Raw genomic sequence first — 11,178 nt, 5'->3', positions numbered from 1 at the left:
TTTCCTCTATGACCAATGATTGCAATTAGTGTGGTCTAACATGTGTTGCAGTTGATGAATCTATATTGACACCATATTAACCAAAACACACATTTAAATTAGGGTTCACTCTTTGTGGTGTGTAGTTCTATGGGTTCTGATGAGTGCATGTCCTGTATATACCATTACAGTACCATCCAGAATAGTTTTGCTGCCCTAAAAATCATTGTCCTCCACCTATTCACCCCTGCTCCTTTTCCCCTGAACCTCTGGTAACCATTGATCTTTTTATTATCTCTGTAGTTTTGTCTTTTTCCAGACTGTCTAATTGTTGGAATCCTACTTTTCAGACTGGCGTCTTTAAGCAATATGCATTTAATACTCCTTCATGTCCTTTCATGGCTTAATAGCTCATTTCTTTTTATTTAGATAATATTCCACTGGGTATATAACAATGTATCTACCTTCCAAGGATATCTTGGTTGCTTTCAGTTTTCAGAAATTATGAATAAAGCTGCTATAAACACTTGTGTGCAGGTTTGTGGGTGGACACACGTTTTCAACTCATTTGGGCACATACCAAAGAGTGTGATTACTGGATCCTCTAGTAAGACTATATTCCACTTTATAAGAGACTTCCAGACTATCTTCCAAACAGCTTTACCATTCAGCAACACCAGTAGTGAGTAACTTTCCTGCTATTGTACCTCTTCACCAGCATTTGGTATGAAGTGTTTTTTTTTTTAATTTTAGCCATTTTAATAGATATTTAGTAGTACCTGATCATTGTTTTAATTTGTGATTCCCTAATGACATATGACGTTGAGCATCTTTCCAATGCCTTTTTAAATTTTTTTAAAGTTTTATTTAAGTAATCCCTACACCCAGTACGGGGCTTGAACTCATGACTCTGAGATCAACAGTTGCATGCTCTTCTGAATGAGCCAGGCAGGCACCCTTCTAATGCTTATTTTCTATATGTATCTTCTTTGCTGAGGTGTCTGTTGAGGTCTTTTGCCCATTTTTAAATTGTGTTATTTATTATTGTTGAGTTTAAGTTCTTTGTATATTTTAGATACTAGTTCTTTGTCAGGTGCTGTGTAAATATTTTCCTCCAGTCTGTGGCCTGTCTTTCCATTCTCTTAAATCAATGGGCCTTTCATACTAGTAGAGTTTGGTGCCACTGCCCTGACTTATGCCATGGCACCAGCACTTTTACCCAGGAGTGTTGTGTAATGGCTGTGCAGATTTCAACGCCGAGAAAGGGCAAAGAACATTTTAGTAGTATTGTAAAGATAGTCTTGTGGATACCCCCAGAAAAGGCCTCTGAGATCCCCAGAGCCCACAGACCACACTTTGAGAACCATTGCCCTAGAGCAAACAAGTACAAGTCCTACAATTTAGTTCAAGCCTCAGAAAGATCAAATGGAATTGGAAATCATGAGTTTTCCAAATGTGAAATGTTAACTTAGTTTTCTGCAAAAAGGATTTAGAAGGCACTGAAGAAATATTATGCACTGAAGTTAGTGTTCTAATTCATTGGGCAGAGTCAAAACCAATTTTGTTTAGACATTTTTTCCCAATGATTCTTGGTAGAATATTTTCCAAGAAATACATTACGTGTGTGTGTGTGTGTGTGTGTGTGTGTGTGTATGTGTAAAAATATCAACTGAAGTTGTGAGCCAATGTCACCTAATAGCCAAAAAGTGGCAGATGCCCAGTAATGGTTTTATAGTATATATAGACAATCTATGGAGCCCCCAACTTACTATTCCTCCAGCAATGTTCAACCAGCATAGAAATGGGGAAAGAACTCTAGTTTTGTAAACCAGACAGTTCTGGATTTGAATCTTGGCTATATAACCTTATATAATTTCTCTGAGCCTTGTATTCTGTATGTAAAAGAAATATGTAAAAGGAAACTAAAATCATGGCCTACACTGTGAAGATTATATATACAAGATAATATGTGAAGGGTCTGGAATTTCATGTATATCACTCACATAATCAACATCATTACCAAAAGTCACTCCCTACATTTTTAAAAAAGATTTATTTATTATTAGAAGTGGAGGAGGGTGGGGCAAGAGGAAGAGAGAAACTCAACCAGACTCCATGCTGAGCATGGAGCCTGACATGGGGCTTGATCTCATGACCTTGAGATCACCACCTGAGCCAAAACCAAGAGTCTGATGCCTAACCCACTGTGCCACCCAGACGTCTCATCCCCCTCCATTTTTAATAGTTTCATAGTCTATTCTTATTTTCTGGCTCAGGAAATCATGCCTTTATGTGCATCTATTGGAGAAAATACTAATCAGCCTTAATGTGCCTCTATAGAAATACTAAGTTTTGACAGGGGCCAAGACCAGGGAAGAAAATCTTTAGTATTGTCAGTCCCCAGCACAGGGACTAAAGATCTAAATGAACATGAGAAGCAACTGGAACAGAACCTAAGGATAGGACTACAAAAGGTATTGAACTGATGAAGTGGCCAAGACCTGTTCTAAAGGCAAAATTCTCGTAATGGTCAAAAGTTCAAGATGAGGGGTGCCTGGCTGGTTTAGTCAAGAGCATGTGACTCATGATCTGGTTGTTGTGAGTTCAGGCCCATTTTGGGTGTAGAGATTACTTTAAAAAAAATTTTTTTTTAAATTCAGAATGAGCGCAAATCATGACGTGTGTCCCAGAGGTAGTGGAGTGAAAAATCAATGGCAAGTCAACAGGGAAATATCCCAGGGATGTACTTGCCCACACTGAATTCCCATGGAGATTAGTTGCATCTTCTCTTCGTACAGAAACACCTTAAGGCAACTTTTGGCAAGCATGACTTATCAAGAAACAGCTAGAAGATTTTTAGGATAGAGGAGTCCTTTTTGACCTCCTTGAAATTAAAAGTTTGGGTTCTGGAGCCACACTTCCTGTGCATTAAGTCCTAGTGACTTTGCTTGTGACTATGTGCCTGAGGGGAATCACACGAGGCTGTTCTCTGTCTTCTAGTTTGTAAAAGCGTTGGGAGGCCAATGCTGCATGGAAAGCATCCAGAACAGTACCTTCTGTGAAGCATGGGCTCAGTAAATGTCAGATTCTGTTATCATTAGCCTGCTACCCGTGCAGCTCGCTCCTCCGACCAATGCTGAGTGCAGCTCACCCACAGGCCTCTCACCCCTAGACGCCACAATGTTTTTGTGAAGCGACACATCTCAATTAGACTTTTACTTCTATTTCCAAATTAATGCAGGGCCAGGATTACCAGTTAATTGACAGACAACATGATTTCTTTGTTTTTTGTTTTTTGTTTTTTAATGGAGACTCTAGACACCCCCTCCCTACCAATGACCACAGCTTTAGGTCACTGAATGTTAAAAACTCTTCTGTCTACCCTTAGAATGATTTTTGTTTGGTTCTTTTCAGATAGAATATGTGATCTTTGTAGAAAACTTAGGACACTAAGAAGTTCTTTTTTTTTTTTAAGATTTCATTTTATTTATTTGAGAGAGCATGAGCAGGGGGAGGGGCAGAGGAAGAGGGAGAAGTAGACTCCCCACTGAGCAGGGAGCCTGACATGGGACTCAATCCCAAGGACCCTGGGATCACAACCTGAGCCAAAGGCAGATGTTTAACCAACTGAGCCACCCAGGTACCCAACACTAAGAAATTTTAAACCACCTACAATCTGAGTTAACCCTGGGATTTTGATAAATTTGTTCTAATCCTATTTGTACCCATACCTGGAAAGCTAAGTTCTTTCCACTCTAAAATGCAAATACCAATGGAGAAGTCATAACTCGGGTCTTTATCACTTAATAAGCTAATTTTTAGTTAATATCAGTTCTAACTGTTGAGGTTTTAAGTCTGTTCTTGATGTGGTAAGAGTCTTTGGAGCAATTAAGTGCATACTAGGTAAAGACGTTAGTCATGATGTATTTACTCATTCAGTAAATGTTTATTAGCTTGGCACTGCTGAGCCCTGGTGATAGAGAAATGAAAAACAAGCAAATGCCCAAACAATTGACTCCCTTGTTTATTGTAGCATTGTTTTTACTATGAAAAAAATTATATTTATTAGCAATCTAGATGTTCATCGGTAATTTATGGCACAGCCCTCCAACAGAGTCCTTAAAAACTTAAGTAGCAGGAGAGTAGAACAGATACATTTTCCCCTATTCTTTCCACTAAGTACAATGAAAAACCCTAGGGTTTTTAAAGTGGGTTCTAGGTAGTTTCACTGCAAATATTTTCACTGCTTAACTAATTCGCCACAAGGCAATTTTGCCATAAGAGAGAAAAATCACGAGAAATAAGAGGGGCATCCATTAAAAAGGACCTAATGAAACATGAGAAATGAGGAACAAGATTAAAAAGACTTTACTGGGAGATACAGAATATTTGAATACATTTGCAGTGTATGTAGATCCATGGCAATACTATGCAAATAACGGACTTAATTTGTGGATTGTACCTAAGCACCTGTCTTCGAAGTTTTCATTCAGGGTATTATTATACTGGTTTTCCCCTTTTGTTGATTTATATCCTCATTTGGCATTGTGTGCTTTTTTTTTTTTTTTTTTAAGGATTTTATTTGAGAGAGAGTGAGAGAGTGAAAGAGAGCATGAACACAAATAAGGGGAGGCAGAAGAAGCAGACTCCTTACTGAGCAGGGAGGCAATGCAGCGCTAGATCCCTGGGATCATGACCTAAGCCAAAAATCAATGTTCAACTGACTGAGCCACCCAGGCACCCCATGTTTTCCTTTTTAGGGGAGTATCCATTTCCAAATACGAGCATGCACATTTCTAGCTGAGCTTTCTGTTGCACTGTGAAAGCCGTCCACGCAGTTGTGTGTTCTCAGCATACTTTCACATGTGTGTCGATAGCTGTTTCAAAGTTCTATGGGAAGCATGGGTCAATCCTCTGCACTACTGTATAGACCATTATGAGGGCTAAGATTTATATAATATAAAAATGGGAGTACTGCATCAATGGAGAAAGGAAACGAAACCATCAACCAGTTGAAACTAAACTGCCAAACAAACCAAACCATCAACTGGTTATTTTTTTTTCTTTTATGACAAAGTTGCCTTACAGTTAATTAATTACATGGCAAAACTTGTGGCAAAGATGCTTACAGTGGAAATGCCAGACATGACAGAAAACATAAAAAGACTTTGAAAGGTAGAGAAAAGCCAGGATGGCTAGGGACTTCAGGACCTGAGGAACAAAATGGCAGCAAGTTCCTTGAGTTGTCCTTTTTTTTTTTTTTTTTAAGATTTTATTTATTTATTTGACAGAGGTCACAAGTAGGCAGAGAGGCAGGCAGAGAGAGAGGAGGAAGCAGGCTCCCTGCTGAGCAGAGAGCCTGATGCGGGACTCGATCCCAGGACCCCAAGATCATGACCCGAGCCGAAGGCAGCGGCTTAACCCACTGAGCCACCCAGGTGCCCCCCTTGAGTTGTCTTTTTGCCTCTTACATCCCACACTTGGAGCTGAAGAAGCCAGCAATCTAGAAGTGCCAATAGGAGTAGACAAGGAAACCCTAACAAAATCAGCTGTCTCTAGCCAAAGGATTGGGAAAGAAACAGTTTAGCAAGATGGAAAACGTCTAGACAATGCTATGGATTGAGCTGTGTGCCCCCAAAATTCATATATCGAAACTCTAACCACCAGTGTGATACAATTTGGAGACAAGGCCTTTGGGAGGTCATTTGAGTTAGATGAGGTCATCAAAGTGAGGCTCTCATGTGATTTGTGGCTTATAAGAAAAAGTGAGATTGCTCTCTCTGTGTTGTGATGACACAGCTAGAGAGATGGCCATCAGCAACCCAAGGAGAGAACCCTCACCCGGCATGGACCCTGTTACATGCTGACCTTGGACTTTCAGTCTCAAGAACTGTGTGAAAAACTATGAGGAAAACTGTGGGGGGGGAAAAAGTCTGTGCTATGTATTTTGCTATAGTCACCCAAGCAGACTAAGACAGATTTTGGTATTAAGTGGGGTGCTATTGTAATAAATACTTAAACCTGTAGAAGTGACTTTGGGTAATGAGTAGAAGCTAGAAGAGTTTTGAGGTACATGCTAGAAATATAGATGTTAAGTGATTCTGGTGAGATCTCAGACAGCAATGAGGAACAGGTATCTTGACACTAAAGGGAAGATGTTTCTTGTTATAACATAGCAAAGAACTTGACTGAACTATGTTCTAGTGTTTTGTGAAAGGTAAAACTTGTGAGAGATACAATCAGATATTTAGCTGAGGACATTTTGTACAAAAATGTCAAAGGAGAAACTTGGGTTTCTGAATATTTACAGTAAAATGTGAAAGGGGAAAGATGAACTAAAAGAATTAGTAAGCAAAAAGGAACCATAACTCGAAGATTTGGGAAGTCATCAGCTTATCTGTATTGCAAAAAATGAGAAAGGTTATTCCAAAGAGAACACCAGGAGTGTAGTTGAACAACCATTTGATAAAGAGATCATGGGTATGATTTGTGGAATTAATCCTCCATTTCAACAGAATATAGGAAAAGAGATGGGATTATATCCGCAAAGACACTGCCAATGTGAACATTTAAAAATGAGGGGAAATGAAGGAAGGCTACCAGATTTCTTAGTTCCTATAGGACTGGACCAGAGAGCTATTCAGCTGCAAACAGGTGCTTTTCCAAAAAAAAAAAAGATTAAGAGAAAGAACAACAATCTTGAAGGCAATTTAAACATCAAGGCTACCGTCTGGGTTTCAACAGGCCACATGGCCTGACTAAAGTCTGGGGGATAGGACCCCTGAATTCTTGGGGGCATGATTCCTGCCTGATGGAGCCACAGAGGTAGGACTGCTGTCCCAGTGGGTCCAGAAGGCACAGCATCACACCAAAGAGGATTGATCATTCTCAAGCCTTAAGATTTAGTGGAATTTGGGGGCGCCTGGGTGGCTGTGGGTTAAAGCCTCTGCCTTCGGCTCAGGTCATGATCTCAGGGTCCTGGGATCGAGCCCTGCATCGGGTTCTCTGCTCTGCGGGGAGCCTGCTTCCCTCTCTCTCTGCCTGCCTCTCTGCCTACTTGTGATCTCTGTCAAATAAATAAATAAAATCTTTAAAAAAAAAAAAGATTTAGTGGAATTTGCCTTGGTACGTTTGAGATTTGTTTGAGACCCACCTCCCTATCCTTCTTTCCTCTTTTTCCCTTTGGGAATGGGAATGTCTATCCTGTGCCTCTCAGAGTCTACCAAAAAAAAAAAAAAAAAAAAAAAAATCCACTACAGCTAACATTCTCATTAATGGCGAGACCGACGCTTCCCCTTAAGATCGGGGACAGGGTGCCTGGCTGGCTGAACTGGTAGAGCATCTGACTCTTGATCTCCGGGTCATGAGTTTGAGCCCCATGTTTGGTGTAGAGATTACTTTAAAAAAATAATGTTTAAAAAGGGAACAAGGCAAGGATGTCTTACCATTCCTAATGAACATAGTGGTGGAAGTTTTAGCAGCACAATAAGGAAAGAAAAGGCATGGAAATTGGGAAGGAAGAAATAAAAATCCTTATTTGCAGATGACAGATTGTCTGCATAGAAAATCTCAAAGAACTTGCAAAAGAAGAAAGTAAATAACAAAAAGCCATGTGAAACTAATAAGTGAGTTCAACAGAGTGTGTGATGTAGTGGATTTTTGCATGTAGATCTTCTATATCTATATGCTAGCAATGAACACATGGATACCAAAATTTAAAATACAAAGTATTAACAAATGTTTAGATATAAATCTAACAAAATGAGTATGGGACTTGTATGTTGTAAGCCATACAACGTGATGAAAGATAACAAAGAAGATCCAAATAAATGGAGAGATAGTCTATGTTCATGGATTGAAGTCTCAGCATAGTAAAAATGTCAGTTTCCCCCAAATGAATATAAAGACTTAATGTAATTCCTACAAAAATCCCAGGAAGATTTTTTAATAGATATAGTCAAGGCTATTCTAAAATTTATATGGAAAATCAAAACAAAAAGCTAAAACAATTTTGAAAAATAAGTTGGGAGTCCTCAGTCTACCTGATTTCAAGACTTACTGTAAAGCTATGGTAATTAAGATTGCATTGTATTGTCAAAGATACACATTAGACACATAGCAAGGGAATAGAAAAAAATCTAGAAACGGACCCACACCAATGTGCCTAACTGATTTTTGACAAAGATGTAAATGCAGTTCAGTGGAGGAAAGCCTTTCCAAGAAATGGGTGTTGGAGTAATTAGACATCCATAGGTGGGGAAAACACAAACTCTTAACCTAAATCGCACACTTTATACAAAAATTAACTGAGTCACAAACTTATATATGAAATGTAAAACTGAGTTTTAGAAAAAGTAGAATCTTTGAGATAAAAGGCTAGGCAGGGTTCATAAAAGGAAAAATTGATAAATTAGACTTCATCAGATTTTGTTCTGCAAAAGACCTAAGTGGATAAAAAAAAAAAAAAACCAGCTGTGGATAGCTTTCTACAGCAAGCCACCTATCTGACAAAGGACTAGTATCTAGAATATATAACTCTCAAAACTCAACAGTAAAATTGGCAAAATCCAATTAGGGGATGGCCAAAAGACATGAAGAAGACCTTAAAGAGGGCAAATAACATGGAAGGATGTTCAAAAGCATTAACCATTAGGGAAATCAAAACCATGAGATACCACTACTTCCCTGTCAAAATAGTGTCCATATCAGACAAGGATACAGAGAACTGAATCATTTATATATTGCTTGTGTGAATAAAATGGTACACCTTCTCTGGAAAACGGCTTGGCAATTTCTTAAGCCTGAAACAACCATACAACCAGCCATTACGCTCTTTTTATTTCAGAAAAATGAATTTATTTCAGAAAAATGACATTTATTTCAGAAAAATGAAAATGGATGTTCAGTTCACACAAAACCCTGTACACAAATGCTAATTGCTGTTCTATAGCTAAAAATTGGAAACAACCCAAATGTCTTTCAACATGTGAATAGTTAAATGAAGTGTGGTACATTCAAAATAGTATTGAAAAATATGAAGAAATGAACTATTGATAGACACAACCCCCGTATGACTCTCCAGAGGATTAGGCCTGAGTGAATAAAGCCAATCCCCAAAGGTTATATACCACATGATGCCATTTATAGGAGATTCTTGCAATGATAAAATTATAGAAATGGATTAGTGGTTGCCAGGGGTTAAGGAGGGGAGAGGGGTAAGAGAGAAGCAGAAGCAGTAATAAAATGGCTAACGTGGGAGATCCTTGTGGTAAAGGAAATGTTCTGCATCTTGGCTATATCAATGTCAATATCCTGGTTGGACAATGGGCTACATATAGTTTTATAAGTTACTATTGGAGGGGCACCTCAGTGGCGCAGTCAGCTGAGTGTCTGACTCTTGCTTTTGGCTCAGGTCATGAGCTCAGGGTTGTGAGATCGAGCCCTGCATCTGGCTCTGCACTGAGTGCAGAGTCTGCTTACGTTTCTTTCTCCCTCTTCCCTTTCCCACCTCGCTTGCACTCTTTAATAAGAAAATCTTAAAAAAAAAAAAGTTACTATTGGATAAAGAGTTTATGAGATTTCTCTGTATTACTTCTTATAACTGTACATGAATTGACAATGATCACAAAATAAAATGTTTAATTAAAAGAGTCAGGTGGGTGTGCCTGGGTGGCCAGTCAGTTAAGTTTCTGCCTTCGGCTCAGGTCATGATCTCTGGAGTCTGCTTTTCCCTCTGCAACCCCTTGTCATGCTCTCTCTCATAAAGTCTTTTTTTTTTTTTTTTAAGATTTTATTTATTTCTTTGACAGAGATCACAAGTAGGCAGAGAGGCAGGCAGAGAGGCAGGCAGAGGGGGGTGGGGAAGCAGACTCCCCACCAAGCAGAGAGCCTGATGCGGGACTCGATTCCAGGACCCTGGGATCATGACCCGAGCCAAAGGCAGAGGCTTTAACCCACTGAGCCACCCAGGCGCCCCTCTCTCATAAAATCTTAAAAAAAATAAATAAAAAGTCAGGTAATATTTTTGCTGCTTGAGATATAACAGATGTCTTAGAGTCCTCCAGCCCACTTCACAATGACTGTTCAATGGCTCACCATCAGTGGTTCCCTGTTGACTCTATCCAGAATATTCCATGTAAAGGTACTGGAATCCTATGAAGTGCCATTATTCCTATTCTCTGACAAGGAACCTGAAGTCAGTGAGGTCCACTGACCTGTCCCGGGCCACACAGGTGCAAAGCCCAGTGTTCTCAAACCCTGGAGACCATGTTCTAAACCACCCTCAAGAAGCAGAAGATCAGGGGCGCCTGGGTGGCTCAGTGGGTTAAAGCCTCTGCCTTCAGCTCAGGTCATGATCCCAGGGTCCTGGGATCAAGCCCTGCATCGGGGTGGGGGGGGGGGGGGGGGGTTTTGTTCAGGGGGGAGCCTGTTTCCTCCTTTCTCTCTCTCTGCCTGCATCTCTGCCTACTTGTGATCTCTGTCTGTCAAATAAATAAAAATCTTTAAAAAAAAAAAAGGCAGAAGATCACAAAGTAGGATAAGAGGTGAAGAAGCGAAATGAAACTTTAATGTTCAGATGACTCAAAGTAGGTAGTTACAAGCCCAATTATAGGTCTCCACCCATCCCATGCTGCTTTGATGGTCCTTCCCAAAGACTACTCCCTCCGGGTGTCTTTTCTAGAATTTCCAACCCAGTGACGTCTTGCCCCTTTCTCCCAGACTTGAGAGCCTCGGTTCAGTGCAGTCCACACAGCTTGTTGGTCAACCTCGAGGAGATGATATGCCTACTGAAGACAGTAGACCTGTATCCATGGCAGACGTCCTGTGTGGCAATGCCAGAGCCCTCCAGAAGCCCAGAGGAGCTGGGTGTCAGCCCAGGGGAGAGGGTAGAATAGGACAAAGCCTCCATGGGCTGCAGATCAAGATTGTGGGTCCCCAGAACTACAGTTTGTCATCACACAGAGCTTAAAGGTAGAGGATGGGAGAATGAAGAGGTTGGCAGGGGCCAACTGCACATTTTAATCACCTGGAGGGAAGGTTAAAAATAGCACCACCTTCAGAAGACAGCTCATCTGCAACAAGGGCGCCCTGGTGGTTCTGATGTCCTGGTTGGCAGGGGCTGGCACACAGGCTCTGTTTGAGTTTCCTATGGCTTCCACATCCAGTGTGCTATGAAATTATGGCTATGCAAACAAAATC

Source organism: Enhydra lutris, unplaced genomic scaffold (genome assembly GCF_002288905.1).
Source record: "Enhydra lutris kenyoni isolate GAN:26980312 unplaced genomic scaffold, ASM228890v2 scaffoldscaffold57, whole genome shotgun sequence".
Lineage (NCBI taxonomy): Eukaryota > Metazoa > Chordata > Mammalia > Carnivora > Mustelidae > Enhydra > Enhydra lutris.
The sequence above is the reverse complement of the archived record's forward strand: the minus strand, read 5'-3'. Positions refer to the sequence as shown.